This window comes from Pongo abelii, chromosome 1, assembly GCF_028885655.2.
Source record: "Pongo abelii isolate AG06213 chromosome 1, NHGRI_mPonAbe1-v2.0_pri, whole genome shotgun sequence".
NCBI lineage: Eukaryota > Metazoa > Chordata > Mammalia > Primates > Hominidae > Pongo > Pongo abelii.
In genome coordinates, this window is record NC_071985.2 from 32,986,387 (window position 1) to 33,008,009 (window position 21,623).

General features: G+C 36.3%; 1 protein-coding gene across 1 annotated transcript in view; it reads left to right on the plus strand.

Moving 5' to 3' along the window:
• The first annotated feature begins 2,996 nt into the window (after positions 1-2,996).
• Positions 2,997-21,623, plus strand: part of USH2A (usherin) — an 827,758-nt gene continuing 809,131 nt past the window's right edge. The window contains exon 1 of the mRNA XM_024239307.3: positions 2,997-3,263. The gene's annotated coding sequence lies outside the window, so the exon portion shown is untranslated. The remainder of the gene's footprint in view (positions 3,264-21,623) is intronic.

Below are 21,623 nucleotides of genomic sequence, written 5' to 3' on the forward strand. Positions count from 1 at the left end.
AATTCAGGATAGACCCTCAGGCGCCCTTACACTATAGATGATATCTGAGAAAAAAATGTGAGGGTGGAATTTTGAGGATCATCAAACAGAAGGATCTAAAAAGGAGCTAAAAAATGCACTGAAAGGGAGATTACAAAACAACAACCAGGTAAGAGGACCAGGAAGAAGTAGGACCGGCTATTTCTTGTTTGTTCATTAGGACATTCTGAGAAATGTCATCTACTGGAGTTACTGAATGTAAACTCTTTTTTTGGTCAGTTTCCAATTTTCATTTATTATAATGCTCTAACACTTTTCTTTGGTTGCTCATTTAATGGGACTGTGCCATACAACTCGGCTTAATGAATATTTAGGATACAATGGTGCTTTGTGATAATTTTCAGAAGGCTGCTTCATTTTCTTTATCTGTACTTTATCTGTAATACCAGGTGAAAACTTTGCCCCACATCCTCACTTTCAAAGTAATAGTAATGACACAGGTATTCTGTTAAAATCAGGCCCAAACCTGGAGAAAAAAAGTAAACATACTTAAGTTAGGACACAGATTATTTTCCAAAGAAAAGGAGGAAGGAGGAGTAGAATTCAGGGGTTGGGCGGGGGGCAAAACACATCAATCCTTAGAGATTAGAAAATTTCAAGTTTCCTTCCTTTTTTGAAAACTATTTCCCTTTTGGGATTTAACAGCTACTCAGAGTAACCAGGTGAGTCAAACACAGTCTCAAGTGGGCATTTGTCCAGATCCCCAAATTGGAAACAATTTAGCACAAATTGTCAGTCTATGCTGAGAATAGCAGGGGCTGCTTTTTTGCAGTTCTCTAGCTCATTTGACAGATCTTTGAGGGGAAATCCAAGCACTTACTGGCACTAAGTCATTAGTCAGTGTTTCAGTCAGCACTGGCTCACTATGTCTTTCAGGCCCTAGAAAGCAACTGCTGCCCCTTCTAGAAAATCAGGGATAGTGTGGCAAAAGGGAAATCAATTAATTTAGCAAATAATAACAAATACTCATAAGGTAAATGAGATCATGGAAACAAATTAAGAAATGTATGGCACTTTTATTTCCCTTACCATACAAATTGTTTTTTATAAATTAGGACATTAATGTATATATAAATCTGGTTGCTGCTTACACCATTAATTTATTATCCCTTCCCGAGACAAATGACAGCGATTTAGATTCTATTAAAAGTGTTAGTTGAATTTTGAGTTCATTTATGAAATGAGAACTAAATGTCCAGTTTCCTTTGGTATAACTATCATCTATTTTCATTCATTATTTACTTTCTGAGGTTAATTAAAAAGATAGTTTTACTGTTATCTTTCAAGGCAAAGTATTTTTTACCCTATCTATAAACTTGAGTTAATATACCAAAATGCACAGGGAGAGAGCTTTGTATGGTAGAGTATTGTGTTATAATAAAGGTTTCCTTTATTGTAGAACCCTGAGAAAGCTTGGCTTACTTAACCCTAACTTAGCCTTAATGTGAACACTACAGACATTCATAGTTTTAGATAAAGCTCCTCCCATTTTTCTCCTCTTCTAAAAATTGAAGTTCTTTGCTGATAAAGGCAAAGAGTACATAATACAGTGAAAAATATATTCTTCCATTGAACAACCACTGATTGCCTTCTATGTTTTAGAAACTGTGATAGGAACTATGAATACAACAGTGAATAAGATGTTTCTTGAAGAGTAATGTGACATAATTAGATATGTATAATTATTGATTTATACCAGCTAGAATTTTTAAATTATTAATTAACTTACATACTTGTACTCAGTTTACTCCACAGAATATTTGAAGTGAAACACATGCACACACACACACACACACACACACACACATCCCTTTACAAGAGTAGAAGTAAATAACCAAGACAGTTGAATATATGGGTAGTAAAATAATAAATAAAAACCAGGGGTAAAGTTGCACTGAGAAATGTATATCATCTGGGCCCATGAAGTTGCAGTTACCAAGACAGTCAGAAAAATTGGTCTGTAAGCTTCCCAGAGACCAAGGCAAAGAGGAAAACAGAGTAAACAGAGTCATTTACAGGATTAAATGCCCACTATTTCAATGATGTCATCTGTAATCACCATTTACATTGGGCACTTATATTTTTTTGTTGATTCTCCCAATAACTCCGATGGAAGAAAGGTTCAGTAATTTGCTCAAGGATCCACATCCAGTAAATGGTAGAACTAAGATCAGAACTCAGGGCTGTTGGACTTCAAAGCCTGACCTCTAACTAACCTATACAGTCCTCTCCTCTAAAGTTCATTGTCTCACAGGGTGCGTGGGAGAAGCCTTGCATGGACTCACTGTAAGGTGATCCTAAAGGAATTTTGGAAATGCCGTGGAAACATAGAGAAGGAAATCCTCCTGCTCGTATATGTGAGAAGAGACAGTGAATTTATACAAACATTGGCATATATGTACACACTTAGAAATAATTTGTATGTTTTTAGAAAACAGTTTTTACAATCACTCAGATTCCTTCCTGGTTGTTTTATTTTAGACATGTGAGCACACCGCTATACATATCATCCTGTTCTGCTCCCTAAATTTGTCAATGATTCCAGAAGATAGAATGCTAATTATCGAGATTGGCTCACAAATCTCATATTAAAACATAATCTACAATGTTCAGAAGATGGTCACAGGCCAAAATTTGGTGGTGACCTGTCATATTTCTTTAATCAATAGGCCAAGCACAAATGTGTTATTTCAGAGCTGTGTTTGAACATTGGTAATGAGTAAAATGGTATTTTTTTACGAGTTGCATAAAGGCTTTGTGATGTTACTGAAATATCTTAATTGCATTTATGAATGTATTTAATGAGTTCCATTTAAAATGTGATGTTATGTACCTCATGGGACTAAATGACTCATTCTATCCAGACACAGTGCAAACCCAAAGGAACATTGTTTTTTGCCTGCGGTGCAGGGTGAACCAGAAAGTTCTAATCCAACTGTTAGTCACTCTGCTCTGCCTGTGTGAGCTGTGTGCTGTGCCCACAGGAGATCTGAGATGGGGACTCTCTGTCCGGGAGCCTCTGTTCTGGTATCCAGGCTTAATTGAATAACAGCAGGGGCTTCAGCTGGAAGAGATGAGATGGCCAGTCAAGATGGCTACAAGGTCAAGAAACAGCCTCAGAGGAAGCAATGTTTATGTCACAGAGTTGGTAGAAGATCAATTTCAGACAGTTAGTGAGTTGCTGAGAAGAGATTTGCTTTATTGCAGAATGAGAAAGAGTGAAGGTAAGTGTAACACCTACTTTGCTAGAACCCTGATAATCAGTGTAGTCCAGAGCCAAAACTCTGATTTTTCTTTCAAATCTTTTTTATTCCCATTCCTCCTCCATGATTTTATACTTCATTTATGATGCATATGCTTAGTAATAATAGCTAATTTAATAAGCACCTACTATGTGCCAGCCACTGCACTAAACACTTTTACATGCATTGTCTCCTTTAGTTTTCCCAGCAACTCTATGCAGTACATATTGCTATTACTATTATTCCAGTTTTATGCATAAAGAAACAAAGCCTTGGCAACTTCGCTCAGGGTTATGTAGCTATTAATTGCAAGAGGTAGAATTTGAATCCAACATTTAGCCACTAAGTTGTCTTTTCATTTATATACTTACTTATATTTATTTATTGTTTTGAGCCAGGTTTTTGAGTTATAATTAACATATAGTAAAATTTACTGGACAGTTCAATGAATTTTGAATGGACAGTTCAATGCATTTTCCCAAATGTACACAATCATGTAATCATATCTCAATCAGGATGTAGATGAAAATATTTCTACAACCCCAAAAGGTTCCCTCATGCCCCTTGGCATTGTAGGAATATTTTGTACAGTCAGTCCCCTCCTCTCTCACACAGCCCCTGGTAATCAAATTTATTTCCGTGTTTACGGTTTTGCCTTTTCCATATTCTTTTCCATAATAAAATAATACAGTTTTGGTTCTTTGTTTCTGGATTTTTTTCACTTAGTGTATGTTTTTTGGATTCGTCCATGTTGTGTGTATTAGTAGTTTCCACCTTTCCGTTGCTGAGTCATTTTCGATTCTACGGAGGTGCCACAATATATTTATCCATTCACCATTTGATGGACATTTCCAGTTCTGGGTTACTATGACTAAAGTTTCTATTAACATTTGAGTATAGGTCTTTGTGTGACATGTCTTTATGTTTTTTGAGTAAATACCTAGTAGTGGGATTAAGTTGTGCGGTGTGTGCTTAACTTTATCAGAAGCTGCCAAATTGTTTTTCAAAAATGGCTGTACTATTTTGTGTACATTTTGGTTACTCCATATCATCAGCACTTCCTATTATCTATCTGTTCACATTTAGCCATTCTTATATGTGTATATCGTTATCTTGTTGTGGTTTTATTTTGTATTTTCTTCTTTCTTTTTTTTCTTTTTGAGACAGAGTCTCGCTCTGTTGCCCAGGCTAGAGTGCAGTGGTGCTATCTCAGCCCACTGCAAGCTCCGCCTCCCGGGTTCACGCCATTCTCCTGCCTCAGCCTCCTGAGTAGCTGAGACTACAGGCGCCCGCCACCACGCCTGGCTAATTATTTGTATTTTTAGTAGAGACAGGGTTTCACTGTGTTAGCCAGGATGGGTTTCAATCTCCTGACCTCGTGATCTGCCCGCCTCGGCCTCCCAAAGTGCTGGGATTACAGGCGTGAGCCACTGCCCCAGGCCCCTATTTTGTATTTTCTTAATGGCTAATGTTGTAACATCTTTTCATGTTTGTGTTTGCCTTCTGCATATTTCCTCTGTTGAAATGTTCGTTGAGCTCTTTTGTCCATTTAAAAACTTGGATTCTTTGTCTTATTATTGAGTGAAACCACTTTTATACATTATGGATATAAATCCTTTTGTTCATTCTGTTATTTATTCATTCATTCTACCTACCAAATAATCAATAATCATTTGTTGACTACTTCTTATTAGAGACTTTAGTGGGTTGATTATTGTGTCCCCCAGAATTCATGTCCATCTGCAACCTCAAAATGTGACCTTAGTTGAAAATAGGTTCTTTGCAGATGTAATTCATTTGGGAAGTTCAAGATGACATCATCCAGGATGGATGGTGGGCCCTAAATCCAAGGACTGGCGTCCTTATTAGAAGAGAAGAGGACACAGTGAAACATACAGAAGGTGGCTATGTGAAGACAAAGGCAGAGATTGAAGTTAGACGTACAAAAGACAAGAGCACCAGGAACCACTGGACACTGGAAAAGGCGTAGAAGGATTTCCCCCAGAATCCTTGGAGGAAGTATGGCCCCACTGACACCTTGAGTGCAGACTTCTTGCTTCCAGAACTGTGAGAGATAAACTTCTGTTGCTCCAAGTTAACGGTAATTTGTCCGAACACCCCTAGGAAACGAATACAGTCACTATTCCAGGAAAATGGCGCTACTACAATGAGTAAGATGCAATTAAGAAGTTCAAGGAGAGCTGACATGAAGTAAACTGGCAGCTATTTACAGAAAGCATCTGCAACATTTTTACAAAATTAGCAATATTTGAAATTATTTTTAAAAGGATGATTAGGCATCACTTGGTCAGATTTAGGGTGGGAGGAAGGAACAGAAATGCAAGGTGGGCAGAGCAGACATAGCAAAGGGTGAAGCCATGAGAGGTCTTGGTGGGGAGGAAAATTGTGTATCTAAGAGCAGAGCATAGAGGGGACAGGGCAGGAGATATGGTTGAAGAGTTTGGGAGGTAGACATAATCTGAACGGCTTTGTATGTCATGCTAAAGTGTCTGTTTTATTCTATAGGCAATGTAGAACAAGCCAAGATCTTAAAGATGGAAAACAATGTAATCAGATATCAGTATAGGGGAGTGATTAAGAGCACATGTGCCTGGGCCTGAATCCTGGCTCTGCGGCTTATTAACTATGGAAACTTGAGCAGGTTTCTTATCATCTGTCTTTCATCTGTACAATGGAGATAATAATGGCACCTATGGCAAAGTGCTGATGTGAGGAGTAAATGAGTTAAACAGGTATAATTCTTAGCAGTGTCTAGCATATACGAGACACTGAACTGAATGTTAGTCATTATTATCTGGCATGCATTTTATTAATGGAAAGTTCATCCTGGCAGGAATGTGGAGATAATTGAGGCAGACAAAATGTGTATGAGATAGTAGCAATTATTTAAGCAAATATGTGAACAATGTAGGGAGGAAGGAGAGATTTGGGGCTATTTCTTATGTACAATCTGAGTTGTACTGGTCAATATGCTGTGAAGAATTGGAAAAAAGAAAATACGTTGGCTCAAAGATTTCTGCCTTGAGACAGAGTATATATTGATGCCATTAGCAGTGAACAGAATCATAATATAAGCAATGGCATTTGGGGAAGGAATGGCGAGGAGTGGGGAATACATTTTATTTCAGAGATGTTAAGATTAATGTGACTGTGACATCCAGGTAGAGAAGCTTAGAAGGCAGGTTAGAAGGCATCTTCAATGGAAGGGAATAGATGTAAATTCCTAATGTTTCTCAAGGAGGGCCCCTTGAATATTTTATGAGCATCATCTGGAGCTCTTGTTGAAAACATAAATTCATGAACCCTATTTGTATTAGGGTTCTCTAGAGGGACAGGACTAATAGGATAGATGTATGTATGTGAAAGGCAGTTTATTAAGAAGTACTGACTTGCACGATCACAAGGTGAAGTGTCACAACAGGCTGTCTGCAAGCTGAGGAGCAGGGAAGCCAGTCCAAGTCCCAAAACCTCAAAAGTAGGGAAGCCAACAGTGCAGCCTTCAGTCTATAGCCAAAAGCCTGAGAGCCCCTGGCAAACCACTGGTATAAGTCCAATAGTCCATAAGCTGAAGAACTGGGAGTCCAATGTTTGAGGGCAGAAAGCATCCAGAACAGGAAAAAGATGGAGGCCCGAAGACAGAGCCAGCCTAGTCCTTCCATGTGCTTCTGCGTGCTTTTATCCTAGCTGTGCTGGCAGCTGATTAAATGGTGTCCATTCCAGATTAAACATGGGTCAGCCTCTCTCAGTCCACTGACTCAAATGTTAATCTCCTTTGGCAACACCCTCACAGACACACCCAGGGACAATATTTTGCATCCTTCAATCCGATCAAGCTGACACTCAATATTAACCATCACACCATTTAAGTCCTACTGAATTTGAATTGCTGGCAGGCAGGCCTTAAGAATTTGCATTTAAGGACTCTTCTAAGTCATGCTTGTGTATATAAGAATCACTGGCTTCTGGAAAACCTGTGGGCCTCCAATCCTTAGTTGTTCATGAAAATCACCTTGAGAACTTTAAAAGAATCACCTTGAGAACTTTAAAAAAAAAACAACAAAACTGATGCCAGGGCTCCACCTCCAAGATAATCAGATTTAATTGGTGTGAAATGGGGGCCACAGCTTCAGGCTGTTTAAAAAGTACCCCAGGTAATTCTAATTTGCAGCCAGAAACTAGAAGGGAAGAAAAGGTAATGTTTAAGAAGATGCGAGAAATGACCTGGTGATCAGAAGAGATCCAGATGTCAGGTGAGGAAAATAGTTTTAAAAGTAGGAAGAAGTAACATTACCAAGTTTGACAGCGCTGATAGCTGCAAGAGACATAGAACTGAAAATAGGTTAGTGGATTTGACCAACAGGAGTTCAATGATGATTTTACGGAGGGTATTTTCAACGGAGTGGAGTAGATACAGAAACGAGAGAGAAAGATTTAAGAGCATGGAGAAAACAAACACAGACTATGCTTTCACAAAGCTTGAAAAGAGATGGAACACAGCTTACAGCAAGGACAATATATTCTCTGTGTGTGTACACACATATGCACAGTTGACCCTTGAACAATATGGGTATGAACCAGCAAGTCCTCTTATACATGGATTTTCTTTCACTTCTGCCACCTCTGAGACAGCAAGACCAATCCCGCCCCTTCCTCAGTCTACTCAATGCGAAGGCAAGAAAGATGAAGACCTTTATGATGAGGAGTAAATACATTTCCTCATCTTTATGACTGCTTCTCTTATTGGTAAGCCTTCTTTTCAACATTAGACTACTAGTAGTTAAACTTTGGAGGAGGCAAAACTTACATGAGGATTTTTAACTGCACTGGTGAGTACCCCAACCCCTACTTTGTTCAGGGGTCAATTGTATACGTTTTTAGAATGAAAATATGTAGAACTTTTGTAGGCAAAAAAGAAAGCACCAGAGGAGAACATGTTGAGGATATAATTTTAAATAGTTTATTTCATGGAGCAAACTCTAGAAAAGGAGAAGAAATTCAGTTTTCGATGTGCAGTAAGTCTTCACTCAACACTGTTGAAAGTTTCTTGGAAACTGACTTAAGTAAAATGATGCATAACAAAACCAATTTTACCACCAGCTAACTGATATAAATAAGAGTTCTTACATCATATTTCTGCTCATAAAAACACCACCAAACCTAGAGGAAGACACCACACACTTCTAATATTAAACACTGAAGTAAATATGATCTATACATCCATTTATACAAGACTAATAAAAACAAGTAAGATAATTATTTACTCAAGTTTTGGTCAGTTAATGAATGAGTGTGGTCATAGTGGTGAGTTCAGTGAAGGAATGAATGTTTATAAGGAGCCCTTCTCCCACCATGTAGTTCAAAAACATTAACAGGCACAGCTTTGGTTTGTGGGAGGAAAATGGAGTACCAAGAGAAAACTCATGCAGACATTGGGAGAATGTGCAAATTCCACACAGGCAGTGGCCCTGGCCAGAATTGCTTTTTTTTTTTCTCCGTCATCAGTGTTATACTGAAATGATGTTGAATGAAATGATGTTATTTGAGGATTTGCTGACCAGAGGAAAAAGATACTGTTCTCTCCCTGAGAATAGGAGGTAAGGATAAAAGAAGGGGTAGTTTGCTGGAATGAGACAATATTTGCTATTTGTGGCCCCACTTTTCCAGTGCTGTATGAGGTTCAATCCTCTGTGAGAGAAGGGATTGGGGGTCATTGGAGAGCTTGAAGAGGCAACAAATTGTTTGCATGGAGAATGTGAGAGGAACCTGAATAAGGACCAGTATAAACACTGCTGGACAGTGTTTGAGAGTCCCATTGGGATATGAAGTCATAGATTTATAGTGGCAGCAATTCACAGAGCCAGGTGATTTTCTCTAGCAACACTTAGCAGTTCATACTTGGGAAATAGGAGGCTGCCTCTGGGTTAGGACTGGCAGGGGTGGGGTGGAAGAAGAGAAGGAGAAGAACTGACAGCATTGTTACAGCACCGTTAAAGTGATTGATATAATGAGTTTGTGGTGTGGGCAGGAGAGGCTAGCCTGGGATAATAAAGAAGGATGATGCAAAGATTAATAGTTTTTAGGAGCTCCTGATGTAGGTTTAATAAAAGTAGGAGAGTGAGAAAAAGGTGGAAAGAGTGAAGGTTATGAAAAGTAAGTGGGATCCTTAGTTTAAGATTTCAGAAGGGGTAAAGATGTTGGTAACTATAATGGCCTTGGTTTAGTTAGGACAGTGAATTGCTGATTGTAGCAGAATAATGGTAAAATGGGATAGGAGAGAGAGACACCGAGACCAGATGCCTGGGTTCTTCATGAACTTAGGTAGTAATCTGGTAGGTGCTAGAGATGAAGGATGAAAATTTGACAAGGTGTGGGGTGTGGCCCAGATTTGAGCACGTCAGAAGGGGAGATGGTCCTGCGTTGGAATCCTATCACCATCTGGGGAGTGTTGGCCATGTTATTTCTGTGAGTCTCAACTTTTTCATTTATAAAACCAGATATTACAGTAGTTACCTCCTACTGGGTTTTAATTATTTTATTTCTAGGATAAGGAACTTAATACACGTAAAGCACTTAGCACGGATGCTGGTGCTTACAAATGCACATGAAATACTAATTCTCGAATCTCCTCCCACCTCCCCATATTCTTGTGCCTGAGAGGCCATCAAGTAGATGCTTACTTGATGAAGTGCTGTGTACTATGAAAATCTGTAATTAAGGTATGCAAAAGCTACACTTTTTTTTTTCTAAGTTTAATTTCAGCTCATGGAAGTTTCTTCCCAAATTGCAACTAAGTTTTGTGGAGCTTACCTAGCATAAGAAGACAGTGACTAAGGAATCCTCTAGTCTAACAGACGACCAGCCTCCAGGTTTTTCTTTGGCTCTTGATTCAAGCGTGCTGTATGGAGAGATTCATTTTTGCTTCTGTTTCAGTGCAATACTTTGGGGTGTGTGAATCAGCCTGTTGCTTCCAGACCATTGAAGGGCAGGAGTAGTATCTGTAAGGGTTTTGATATTGTTCAACGTAAACTCACTCTGTAGCCTTTCTTTCTTATGGAGCTTGTCACTTTTTCATGATGCCTTCTGAAGGAACAGGGCATAGGATTCTACTGTCAGATTCAATAAAATGATCTTAGGACCTGAGAACACAGGACCCATTCCCCTCTCTCATCTTCTGATCTCCAAGATTCTTGTTTTTGTTTTTTTTTTTTTTAATTCTCTCCATCCCTTCCCACCACCCCAACAGCCTCCATCCAAAATGCCATAGGTTAGAAGATTTGGGAAGGATTGACTGGGAGCCCTACCCTTTACAATTCTCAATACCCCTGCCTACAAACATTTTATGACTGTCTAGGGAGCTCTTTATTTTCTGAAGGGCTTTAGGGTTTTTTATTTATTTTTATTTTTTGAGATGAAGTCTTGCTCTCTCTCCCAGGCTTGAGTGCATTGGAGTGATCTTGGCTCACCTCAACCTCCACCTCCTGGGTTCAAGCGATTCTCCTGCCTCAGCCTCCTAAGTAGCTGGGATTACAGGCGTGTGCCACCATGCCTGGCTAACTTTTTTGTATTTTTAGTAGAAACGGGATTTCACCATGTTGGCCAGGCTGGTCTCGAACTCCTGACCTCAGGTGATCCACCTGCCTCGGCCTCCCAAAGTGCTGGGATTACAGGTGTGAGCCACTGTGCCCAGCCCTTAAACCAGTCATAAACAGAACTCTTTTGCCCCCTCACCCCTTTTCTGCCCTATCTTATCTCACCCTTGAGGCAATAATCAAACAGATTAGCTACCCAGGAAAAACAGGATGTGAGGGAAAATAAATTTTGTGGAAAAAATAATTCAGAAGTATCACTCCACTATCTATATCTACCTATGTCTCTTGTAAATTGTCCCTCTGTAGTTAATGCACTTTCAAATCTCTTATCTAAGCCAGGCCAGAAAAAACAGTGATGAAAATTCCAGACACAGGAGATGCGGCATTTTGTAGGTTTGTCAGCTCAATTGAGGAGCTGAGACTCCAAAGAGGGAATGAGAGAGAAACCCTGGAATTAGACTGAGTAAATAGCAACCTATTTGGCTCGGCTTCTACATAGAACATAGGGCTTTTACACTTAATCAAATGGTAAATAAACCTTTAGAGAGATTGTATAATGAGGCTGGGGCACTGTATGTTATTGACTCATCTCAGAGGAATGCTTATTTCCCACTTTAAAAATTATTCATCATTATTTACCTTAGAGTAGATGTTTCTTGTTTTTAAAAGTCTAATAGAATACAATAGACAGAAATGGTTTTAAAAATCAAACCTAAAGGGCTTAAAGACAAATGATAACAATTTTATTTTAAACGTTCAAAACATTCTGTTAGCCTAACTAATGTCATCTAACTGCAGACCACTCTTTTACCTTAACAAATCTCAGAAGAGAAAATGTTACCCCCCTCTGTTTTTCTTTCAAAATAAACCTGCCAGGACTATAGTATTGTACTAAGACATGGGACGCTATTTACATTTTATTCTGCGTGAAGGGTTTTTCTAAATTTTATTTTATTTTATTTTAAAGTTCTGGGATACATGTGCAGAACATGCAGGTTTGTTACATAGGTATACGTGTGCCATGGTGGTTTGCTACACCTATTAACCCATCATCTAGATTTTACGCCCCGCATGCATTAGATATTTGTCCTAATGATCTTCCTCCCCTTGCCCCCTACCTCCAGACAGGCCCCGGTATGTGATGCTCCCCTCCCTGTGTCCGTGTATTCTCATTGTTCAACTCCCACTTACGAGGGAGAACATGTGGTATTTGGTTTTCTGTTCCTTTGTTAGTTTGCTGAGAATGATGGCTTCCAGCTTCATCTATGTCCCTGCAAAGGACATGAACTTGTTCTTTTTTATGGCTGCATAGTATCCCATGGTATATATATGCCACATTTTCTTTATCCAGTCTATCATTGATGGGCATTTGGGTTGGTTCTAAGTCTTTACTGTTGTAAATGGTGCTGCAGTAAACATATGTGTGCATGTGTCTTTATAGTAGAATGATTTATAATCCTTTGGGTATATACCCAGTAATGGGATTGCTGGGTCAAATGGTATTTCTAGTTCTAGATCCTTGAGGAATCACCACACTGTCTTCCACAATGGTTGACAAATGGGATATAATTAAACTAGAAAGTTTCTTTTAAGACACAATTCTATTCACCTGCTGTGTGAAAGAAGCAGCAATGTCAAGAAATTAAGAACAGGGAAACTAGGAATAGCTGTGACGTGAAAGACCAGAACAAGAACATCAATACCTGTTAAATAGAGATCGAAGTCAAATTGTCCTAAATTTGTGTAAAATTAGTCTGAAAGATGATTCATATAGCAAATAGCAGAAATAAGGATTCTAAACATTTTAAAAAATAGGACGTTAGATCAGGAAGAGGTAATAGTAGAGAGAAGTAAAGGTATAACTATTTCAACACTTCTTAAAACTGAAGGCAAAAGACCTTTGGTTGTATTAATAACTTTGACTATTGTAAACGTGTTAGGAAAAGTTTTGAGACTTATGATTCAAAATGATTGAATCATGTTTTAGAGGTAAGGTTGGAGGTGCTATAGCATGTAAAACATGTTACAACACAATGGCATGTGCCTGTAGTCCCAGCTACTCAGGAGGTTGAGGAGAAGAGTTCAAGTCCAACCTGGGCAACATAGGGAGACTCTGTCCCTAAGAAATAAATAAATAATGTAAGCATTTTTTTAAAGTTAGTAAAATGATTAAAAAACAACACAACTACACTGAGAGAAAAAGGATAAACCTTAATGCCAAAAGCTATGGGAGAAAATTAGAGATGATAAGCAGATGGATCCAGATTGAAGAACTAAATTGTAGCTCAACGCTAAATGGCACCTTAACACCAACAAAGGTGGAAGTAGCACCTGGGAGCAAGATGGGGCAGAGAGGCATTTATAGGCTGATGGCTTCCAGCTGCACTTGTTGTTCGACTATTGCATCCTCCTGCCCCTTTTCCTTAGGCTAGAGAGAAACAACAGATACAGAGGTGAGGGAAGGGAGCTTGAATGGAGCCAACTGGAAGGCAGTGTACCCAGAGGCTCCTTAGATGTGAGAACAGGGAACACCAGCAGCCATAAAACCAGTAACTAAGACATCTTGATTTTTTTTTTTTTTTTTTTTTTGAGACACAGTCTTGCACTGTTGCCCAGGTTGGAGTGAAGTGGTGTGATTTTGGCTCACTGCAACCTCCGCCTCCCCAGTTCAAGTGATTCTCCTGCCTCAGCCTCCCAAGCCCAGCTAATTTTTGTATTTTTAGTAGAGATGGGGTTTCACAGTGTTGGTCAAGATTGTCTCAATCTCTTGACCTCATGATCTGCCCGCCTCAGCCTCCCAAAGATTTTTTTTTTTGTCACTTCAGTGGCCATTTTTTTTACTGCAGGAATACAGTGTAGCCGTAAATTCCCTATATCTTCTTAAGTAGGCTGCCCAAATAGAAACTGCAGGCTAATGGACAATTTCTACTAAACCGAATTGTACATTCAGAACTCATCAAATATTTGAGGAAAACTTGCCATTTGAGAGAGGACAGATGCGAAAAATTAAAAAGTTTCTAACAGTTTGTATTATAAAAAATAACCGTAGAATAAATATAACTAATGTCATAATAAATGAACTACAAAAACAGATTAAAGCCAGATAAATTAAAATTTTATGGTTGCGATAAAAAGCTTAAAACCTGATTGAATTGGCCGAATGGACATAGCCAAAGAGACCAGTTATAAACTGGAAGATGAACAAAGATTACCCAAGATGTGGCACAATAGATGAATGGAAATAAGTAGGAAATATGTAGGATGAATATGTTGGTTTTTATAATTTGGCTAATAAAATATCTAGGAGAAAAATATAGAATTATGAAAAAGAGAAACTATGTAAACTGGAAACAGGATAATTTCTAAAGTAGAACTTTCACATTGAAAGGGATACTTCTGACTAGCAGCAAACATTTAAAAAATGACCCCACACCTAGACTCAACATATGGAAATTTCAGAAAGAAAACTGTAAAACCCCATAGATGAGCATGGAGTGAAACCCGCTTAGCTACAGAGGCATGATAATCAGATTGACATCATTTTTCTTAAACTGGATATAAGAAGGCAGAGGAACAAGATCTAAGATCTGGGGACAAGGAAATTTAAACCTAGAATCTATGCCAAGTCAAAGAATCATTTAAATGCAAGAATGAGATAAATATATAATCAACAAGTAAGAACTCAATAAATCTGGTCATTCACAGACATTTTCCGGAAAGGAAAATATTGCTTCAGAAAGAAGAAAATGAATGTACAAAGTATAAATTGAGTGCAAGAATAAACATTTAGAGCTGGGCGCGGTGGCTCATGTCTGTAATCCCAGCACTTTGGGAGGCCGAGGTGGGCAGATCACGAGGTCAGGAGATCGAGACCATTGTGGCTAACACTGTGAAACCCCGTCTCTACTAAAAATACAAAAAATTAGCCGGGCGTGGTGGCGGGTGCCTGCAGTCCCAGCTACTTGGGAGGCTGAGGCAGGAGAATGGCCTGAACCCAGGAGGAAGAGCTTGCAGTGAGCCGAGATCACACCACTGCACTCCAGCCTGGGCAACAGAGCAAGACTGTCTCAAAATAAATAAATAAATAAATAAATAAATAAATAAATAAATAAATAAATAAAAAAAATAAAATAAACATTTAGTTATGTTAGTAAAACTCATGGGTATGGCCAGGTAAATTTTGACTATTTATTTAAAATACAACTTGAAACAAACATTCCAGATGGCATTTACATGATAGGTGAGAGGAGAAGACAGAAGTAGAAGTAAAGATATGCCAAAATTATTGATGTCTTTATGTAAAAGACACAGATTCTGATGAACTCTATACATTTTTCTGGAAAATAATATGTGGGTAAAAAAATGGAATGATTATTATAAGAAAGTGAATAAAATATGTACCTTTTCATCAATGAGGGAAATAAAATGAATCAGAAAACTTGTTCAAACTGTATGAAGGGAAGAAAGGAGAAAAATAATAGGTAGAATAAGTAAGTTCCAAGAAAACAGAAAAAAAACAAATGTTCATGGATTCAACTCACCCATTAAAATGCAGACAATGTCTGATTGGCTTCTTTCTAAATGTTCTATTGAATTATAACATATATACAAAGTGTACCAATCATAAATATATATATTATAGAAATTGAATGTTTGTGTTCACAAGCTGAACATACTTTGGAATCACAATCAAAATCAGGAAACGTTTACGGACCTGCAAAAGCATCCTCCCTCCTTTGGCTTCAAACTTCACCACTACCATCTACCCCTTTAACCCTACCTCCATTCAGACATTACCTTTTCCAAGGGAAAGCACTATTTTGCCTTCTATTATGATAGATTAGTCTTCGCTGTTTCTGAATTTTATGTAAATGTGATCTACATTATGTAACCTTTCATGTCCAGCTTCTGTCGCTCATCATCATATTTGTGAGATTCAAACATGTCATTGCATATAGTTGTAGACTATTCAATCTCAATGCTGCGAAGAGTTTTATTGTGACAATATTCAACACTTTATTATTCATTCCATTGTCGATGAACATTTGGATAGTTTCTGGTTTTGGGCTATTATAAATAGCACTGTTATAAACATTCTAACTCATGTAAGTGTATGTCTTGTGGTAAACATATAGGACAAATTTCTGTTGAGTTGAAACCTAGGAATGGAATTGCAGTACATAAGATCTCTAGTTGCACTGCATCTTTGCTACACTTGGTATTTCTTATCTTTTTAACTTTATTTTGGTTGAGGTGAATTGTTTTTAAATTCTCTGATCACAGGAGAAGCTGAGTACCTATTTGTATTATTGTTGATCTCTTTTTGTGAAAAGCTTCAAGTATTTTACCCATTTTTCTATGTTGTTTCTATTTTCTCATTGATTTGTAGGTGTTCTTTATATACTCTGATAATAATTGTCACATGTATGTATTGCAGATCTTTTATCCCACTCTGTGGCTTGCCTTTTTACTCTCTTAGTGATGTCTTGGATAAGCAGAAATTTCTAATTTTAATATACAGAAATGGATTAATCTTTTCCTTGTGGATAATCATTCTGTGTCCTGCTTAAATATTTCCCCCAGCCTACAGTCATGAGTATATTATCCTATATTGTCTTCTAGATGCTTTGCTATTCTACTATTCACATTTATACGTATAATTCATCTAGAATTAATTTTAGTATATAGTACAATTATTATTTTTTCTTTCTTATTATAGCAAGTCAACACGGAATCACTTAATTGTTTTTAAAGCAAAACCAAAACAATAAATCTTTCCACTACTCTGAAGTGCATCACTTTCACATTGTGTCTATATACGTCTGAATATGTTTCTGGACAGTCTATTCTGTTTTCTTTGGTGCATTTTTCTATTCTTTTCCCCAGCGTCACACTATCTTAATCTAGCTTTATTACATCTTGGTGTCCATTAGTGTTCTTTGTTCTTTGCATACCCCCATTTCTTCTTCTCCTCCTCCTCCTCTTCCTCCTTTTCCTCCTCCTCCTTCTTTTTTTTTTTTTTTTTTTTTTTTTTCTAAGATGGAGTTTTGTTCTTGTTGCCCAGGCTGGAGTGCAATGGCAGATCTCAGCTCACTGCAACCTCTACCTCCCAGGATCAAGTGATTCTGCTGCCTCAGCCTCCCGAGTAGTTGGAATTACAGGCACCCACCACCGCTCCCAGCTAATTTTTGTGTTTTTAGTGGAGACAGGTTTTCACCATGTTGGCCAGGCTGGTCTTGAACTCCTGGCCTCAGGTGATCTGCCCGCCTTGGCCTCCCAAAGTGCTGGGATAACAGGCGTGTAGCACCGCGCCCAGCCTCCCATTTCTTTTTACCTGTCTAACTATATTTTTCTTCTTCGTAGTTGTCTTGACTATTCTTCATCCTTTCAGTTTTATATACATCTTATAATTAATTTGTCAGTCCCCACCATCAAATCTTGCTTGGATTTTCTTTGGGCTAAAATTAAACTTTGTTGCTCAATTAAGGGAGAATTAACATCTTTATAACACTAAGTCTTTCAATTCATGAATATAAAGTAGCTTTCAATTTATTCGTGACTTATTTTACTTATCAAAATAAAATTTTAACAGTTTCTGTGTCTTTCATTAAAGTTATTTCTTTGCTTTGCATAAGCTATGCTTATAAAAATTTTAAAATTTGCTGTAATTGCATGTTGGTAGATAAAAATGTAACAGATTTTTCTTTGTTTTGATCTTTTTTTTTCTGATTTATTCAAGTTTAATTCAATCAAATCATGAAGCTATGGGTAGATTGCAATATCATTCAAGGGATTAAGCCACTAAATTCAATTGGGGCTTTATTTATTTATTTATTTATTTATTATTATACTTTAGGTTTTAGGGTATCCAGCCACTTTGGTAAATTTACTTATTAATTTTAATTGTAGATTTTTTTTTGGATTTTCTACATGTGTATTAATGTTGTGTGTAAATATTGACAGGTGTATTTATTCCTTTCCCTGTATTTCTACAATTTATTTCTTTTATTTACCTTATTGCCCTGGTCCAAATTTTTAGTTTCATGATAAATGGAAATGGTGATAATAGATATCTATATCTTTTTCTCAGTCACTTCATTTTATTTTTCAAAGGTTTGTATCTTTGACCAATAAGTATAATATCTACTATAATCCTTTTATTTTGTTGGTATTCTTATTAGATGAAGGATTTTTTTTTATTCCTAGCTTACTAGAAATTGTTTTGTTTTTAATCAAGAATGAACATTAAATTTTATACAATGATTTTTCTGTAATCATTGAGATGGTCACATGCACTTTCTCCCTAGTTAAGTGGCATATTACACTGGCTTTCTAAAGGGTAAATCAAACTTGCATTTTAGGAATCAACTTGACTGATGCTTTGTACTTTAAAGACATTACTGTATTACGTATGCTAATATTTTTCCAGATTTTTTCATATTTGAGGAGAGATTGACATATAAAATTTCTTTTTTATATATATCTCCTTTTCAGGTTTTAGACTTATAAAACTATTTGAAAAATTTCTTCTTTATATAGTCTCTAGAAGAATTTCTATAGTCGTGATATATCTTCTTAAAGGTTTGGAAAAATTTCTTGGCAAAGTCATTTGGGTCAGCAGTTATTTGTAGGAATATTTTTAATTATAGAACTACTTCATTTAATAGATACAGAAATATTCAGATTTTTGACTGTTTCTAAGCATTTCCTCAGTTCATATAATTTTCACTTTTATTGACATAAAGATGTTAATAATGTCACGTCTTTTATTAGTATTTGTAAATTTTGTAGAATATTGCTGTGATATTGGTAAATTTTGCTTCTTTTAGTTTTTTACTCATTGGTTATTAATTTTATTAGTTTTTCCAAGGAAATAATTTTGGTTTTCTCTATTTTTCTATTATACAATTTTCTTTGCATTGATTTCTGTTTATTGGTTTATTTCCTTTCTTCTGCATTTATAAATTTTAATTTATTCTTTTCTAAGTATTTGAGATTAAACTTGAGTCACTGATTTTTAATCTTTTCTTTTTATCATAAATGCATTTAGATTTCTCATTTCCTCTTAAGGAATATTTGATGTCTTATTTTGATTATTGGTATCCTCAAAATATTTCCTAATATTTATTTTCTCATTTTTCTTTGATCCATGAATTATCTTAAAATATATTGCTACATTTCTAAACTCTTGAGATTTTCCGAGTATCTTTGTCATTGATTTCTGGCTTAATTTCACTGCGGTCTGAAAATATACTCTGATTGACTTAAATCTTTTGAAAGTTCTTGGGAATTGCTTTGTGGCCAAGCATATGATAAATTTCAGGAAACAGGCCATGTGTGCTTGAAAACAGTCAATTCTATTATGGTTAGAAACTGTGCTGTCTGTATGTTGAACAGGTAAAATGTGTTAACTCTCCTAAATTAAAAAAAATCATTATTGATGTTTATTAATTACTATGATGGATAAGGTAAAATCTTTTCCATATGGTTGTGGGTTTGTCTATTCTTTAATTTTATGTATTTTTCACTGTATATATTTGGAAGTTGTAACTACAAACATATATAATTTCTTACGCTGATTTTGTGGATTGACCTTTTCAGTGTTATACAATGTACCTTTCTATCTCTAACACTTCGTCTTTAAGTCTATTTTCCTGAATATTTTATTATGATTACCACAGATTCTTTTAGTTAGTGTTTGCTTGGTATATCATGTCCACTTTCAACCTTTCTAAGGTAAGCAGCATGTAATCTGATAATCGTGTCTTAAAAATTTAACTATAAAGTCTTTAATTTCATTTAATCCCTCCAAATTTTTGTTTCACTTTTGTTGTTAAATTACTTTTTTTTGGGCTGAGCACAGTGGCTCACACCTGTAATCCCAGCACTTTGGGAGGCCGGGGCAGATGGATCAGGAGGTCAGGAGTTCAAGACCAGCATGACCAACATGGTGAAACCCCGTCTCTACTAAAAATACAAAAATTAGCCGGGTGTAGTGGTGCGTGTCTGTAATCCCAGCTACTCAAGAGGCTGAGACAGGAGAATCTCTTGAACCCGGGAGGCGGAGGTTGCAGTGAGCTGAGATTGCGCCATTGCACTCCAGCCTGGATGACAGAGCGAGACTCTGTCTCAAAAAAAAAAAAAAAAAAAAAAAAAAAAATCAATTTAAATGCCAAAAAACATTACATCTATTATTTCGTACAGTAAGTATTTATGTTTACAAACATATTTGCTTTTTATGTTTCTTTACATTCTGCCTGGCATTCCCTCCCAAGCTCATTTTTCTTCTGACTGTAGGACTTCTTTTAGTTCTACTTTAAATGAAGGTCTACAGGCAACAAATTTTCACAAATTTAATTATTGGAGAATATCTTTATTTTATCCTTGATTTTGAAGGTTACTTGTAATGGGTATAGAATTCTAGGCTATCATTTACAATCCATCAGCACTTTAAAGGTGCTGTTCAGTTGTCTTTTGGTTTCCATCGCTTCTGCTGAGAAATCAACTCTCAGCTTTATTTATTTAAACCTTGTTATAACTTGTAGTTTTAGTCATTATGGTTGGAGAATGTGATCTCCAAAGCATCCTCTTTTTGTAACTTAAAGAAGTTTCCTTGGAGTGTAATATGCAATATTTATACATGTTTTATCATGCTGGAAAAGAATTTTAGTCTCAGTAGATACAAATATTAATGTATGTCCATATCAATATATTCTAATTATTTTGAAATTTGTCTATTCTAATGTAAGTTTCAAATTTTACATTTAAAATACATTAGAATAAACACATTGCATTTTTTCTTTATATTTAAAATTTTGATCTCAATGTATTAACTTTGGGGAAATAAATACGTTAAAATCTCTATAATAATTTTCTAAATATTTCTACTTGTATTTCTAATTTTTTTGCTTAAAAAATTTTTGGACTCTTCTCACAAATCCCATGCTAGCTCCATGTTCATTGTGAACTGCACTTTGGAGTAGTTTTTTCTTAACTTATACTTTCTTATCTCTGTTTTTATGTGCTTTATATTATTTTTTTTACTTTTGCTTCAGTACAGTTCCATAATGATTAACTTTGGCTTTTCAGTCATGCAGATTGGGTTTCAAATATGACCTCTGTCATTTATTGGCCATCTATTATTGAATTCCTCAAACAATAGTTTTCTCATGTGATAAGTATTCTGAAAAATGAGAAGGTCTGAAATATTTTAGCATAGTAAGTATATCACAGTGTAAGCACTGTCACAGTGATCACCTATCAGAGTGTAAGCACTCAGTAAAAGGCACTGATATTGTAATTGCCTGAGTAATATTAACATTATTTAATGAGAAAAAAACAGTAATTGGATATGCAATGCCAAATAAGTCCAAGAAAAGCATAAGGAAGAATTTAACAGGGATAAAACAAAAAAATGACTAAGAATATACAAAACAGTTTATACACTGATAAATACATTTAAGAATGAATGCTTAAAATAGATAAATTTCTGTCAAATCTAATAGAGAAAAGTAGAAAACCAAGTAACAATAGGTAGGGGTCACTATAATTATGAAACCATTTCTATGGTAATCAATTTAAAAACATTGATAATATACATAATTTTCTAGAAAAATACAAATGTAAAATCATGCCAGAGAAAACATGTCAATAATACTGTGACATTTTAGTTATCCAGTAATTACACCCCCTCACCAAATAAAAGCACCAGGGCCAAATGGTTTTGTTTTGA